Here is a 3516-nt window from a genome sequence, read left to right as displayed (position 1 = left end):
GGAGGGAATTCCGAGGACCATGAGCCATAATTGCTGTTTTTGGATCGATTTAGTGAAAATCAGAATGCTGATGATGAACTGCAAAAAAAAGAGACGAAAATCATTTCAAATTTTGAATGTGAGCTAATCAAGCATATTTTTCTAAAATAATCTGATCAGATTTCATTTTGAATATTTAAAACATTCACATTATAGGTCAAATTGATAATAAAGGGTTATAAACAGGATGCATCTACCTGTATAACGATAATGGAAGTAGATCCAGGAAACGTGAACTGTAAGTGGATTTATCTCGGTACGCATTCCTAATCGTTATCAATATTTCGGCAAAATGGGCACTTGAATGAACATGGGAATTTGATGGTGCATCTCATCAATTCATAATTCTATTCCTATTACTCCATAGTATTCAATATCATTGTTTATGGTCTCTCCTCAAATATTATACTCTTATAAATACTTATTGAAAGTCCCTTCATTTAATAATGTTATTGGATATTAATCCTCAAGAACTACAGTTTTTAAAATTTGCAATAAATGATCAAATACACAATGGGATTATAATGTTCAAATTTCAGATCGCATAACTTATATTCTAAGCAGAATCAATAACGATTTCCATTGACATGGGTCTCTAATTTGGTATTTCAATTATAGAAATGTCAAAGGTAATTTTAACCTCAAATTATTGGATGAAAAAAATTTAAAAAAAATCCAATTATATATAGAAAAATAGAATTAGAGCTGAAATTTCCACATTCATCGAATGAAAGCACTGACAGAATAAACATTGACGTTTTGAGAATTTCTGAGGCGTGGTGGAATAATAATTAAGGTTACCCCGTAGTTAGTTCAATGGCTTCGATGTATAGTAGTATATAGCGTTTTTCTTCGCGTATTTATTCTGTGAATAATAAGAGTATGTTTCTTGGGTTATTGACAGGTCGGTAAAAGAGTTTAATGCTTCACCCCCCTTACCAATGAGGGGTTCAATTGTTTTACCGATTTATCGGTAACCCAAGAAACACAATTTTACTATTCTCGGAATAAACACGCGAAGAAAAACGCCAATAAATTGTTCAATTATCAACATAAATCCTTATTGGATTGAGATATAGTAATATCTGCAGGATTTATTTGTTTGTAATTAGTGGGAGTATCATGGAATTTTTCAGGGGTATAACTTGAACCAAGGGACACCGAACTGGACAACGGAACAAGGGAATGAGTGTCCGATCATCAGGTGACATGTGGTCTGTGTTTTTTATTCACATCGTCATTGTTGTATTCGTCTTGTGGGATGTTATTACCTATACTGTTTCTGGTGAGATACTATTTTGAATGATGATGGCTTGTTTTTTTTTCCCCAAGTGATTTTTTTTTCTCAATGTGATTTTATCTTCAACTAGAGGTTATAATTTGCAGATACACAAAAATACATCATGCCAAAGGCGAGTTGTGTGGGTGTTGATGAGGCAGTTAAGGCAGTAGAAGCCTACATAGACAATTTTCGAACGAATGTCTTCCCAAAGAGTACTGCTAATATCTGGAAGGAGATGAGCAAAAACTGTTGTAGTCAGAAATGGAAACCCCTCAATTGGTATACGAATGTTACTGGTGATAGACGTAAAATTTTGAGTATGGCTCGACAGAATAAGGGTGTCAACGTCCCCCCTCCTGAAGCAGCCCCAACTATTGATGAGACTGTCAATGATTCACGGAATGAAAAGTCGGACCATGAAGAAGCAGATTTAGAGGTAGATGAGAATGAAACAACACTCAAATTAAATTTAACGTCAGAAGTATGGAATCAAATTAAACCTATTAAGTTAGAGAAATCAAAGATCCAACATAACTTGAGGAAGGGTGTATGGACAAATGTAATCCATGACTTATTTTATGAAGAATATAGAATGCCTTGTGCATTTGGCTTCAGTTACGGATATGTTTATACATCATCTGACAGAAAACATTACGTGAAAATGCTTGGATATTGTCTCGACAAAACGTGTGGCAATCGATTCGTAGGAATTGCAGATAATGAGCCCTGCCCTATCGCTGGGGATTTGCTGTTGGTAATTAAGACAAGGGATACGTATCACACAGCACATGGGCCCATCAGTCGTCCATGCAATGGTGAAAAGAGGAAGTTGGTCGGTAGGAGGGCTCTAGCTGAAGGATGCTTCAATACTAGGAACAATATGGTGCGTGAAACCACAAGGCGAGGAGATCCAGTGGCACCAGGTGTCCCTTCACTGGATGTTATTACTCATGCTAAAAGAGAAATCGGTCGAGGGAACTTGGGATTGGAAGCCAAGAGAAAAACGAATCCCATTCATGTTGTAGAAGAGCTTCAATTCCAAAAGCCATATTTTGGGACTATCACTCATGTATCTGCATGCCCATTTTTTATCATTTATGCCACAGATGCGCAGATTGCATCCTACAGAGAGTACTGTCGTATTAACAGACAGAAGTCTGTCATTAGTATTGATTCAACAGGTAGTATGATTCGGAAGTTGAATCGGCCCATGGGCTTGAAGAGTGGACATATATTTTTATTCTCTATAGTAATAAATTTCTCGAAGACGATCCTCTCAGTATTCCAGATGATTTCCGAATGTCAAGAGTCGGAGACTGTTATACTGATGCTTGGAACATTTGTACGACGAGCTGGGATTAAGCCAAAGCGGTGTATTTCGGACAATTCCAAGACATTACTCCTAGCTGAATCGATGATATTTAATGGATGTACAACGACTCAGTACCTAGAAAAATTGTTCATCGCAGTTAAAACAAAGACACTAACACCTCAAACGATGGCCACATTTTTATTCACGGACGTTGCTCACTTCATTCATGCTGCCTGTAGATGGAATATCTTCAAGAATTTGCAATTGGCAGCAGTGAAAGATTTTTACATTCGAGCTTTAGCACTGATGGTCGACTGCCAAACATTGGAGGACTTCAAGGAACTATTTTATTTGACCTGTTTGGTAGCTCTTCAGACACACGAAGATTCCAGATTGACCTTACCTTATGCTTCAAGTGTACGAGATGCTCGTGTACAATTGCAGAAGTTCATGGCAGCTCGGCCTATCGACGAGAATGGATTTGTCGATTACAAGGCCATGCAAAAACTTGAGGATTACGATCCAGAGGTAACTGTCGAGGAAGAATATGATAGTCCTCAAATGACGAGTTTTATTAATGAAATCATTACTGATGCTGAAGCAGTCACTTCAGAAGGTGGTGAATTGAATGCCTACTACTTACCAGAACTAATCAAAGATCTAAAACGTGTGGGGAGAGAATTTTTGTTGTGGACAGCAGTGGGTAATCCATTTTTCATGGGTCACCACACCTCCAGTTCCTCAGAAGCTAATTTTAGTATCCTGAAGGATAAAGTCTTCAAGCAGCATGGATTGCCGCAGTCTGTTGATAGTTTCCTCATGATTCACCTCAGATCGTTGACAGGAGAGCAACTCAACTTCGACTCACACCTAAAGCATTTTA

Source organism: Diachasma alloeum, unplaced genomic scaffold (genome assembly GCF_001412515.2).
Source record: "Diachasma alloeum isolate Michigan unplaced genomic scaffold, Dall2.0 Dall_scaffold_01275, whole genome shotgun sequence".
NCBI classification, from domain to species: Eukaryota; Metazoa; Arthropoda; class Insecta; order Hymenoptera; family Braconidae; genus Diachasma; species Diachasma alloeum.
Note: the sequence above shows the minus strand (reverse complement) of the source record.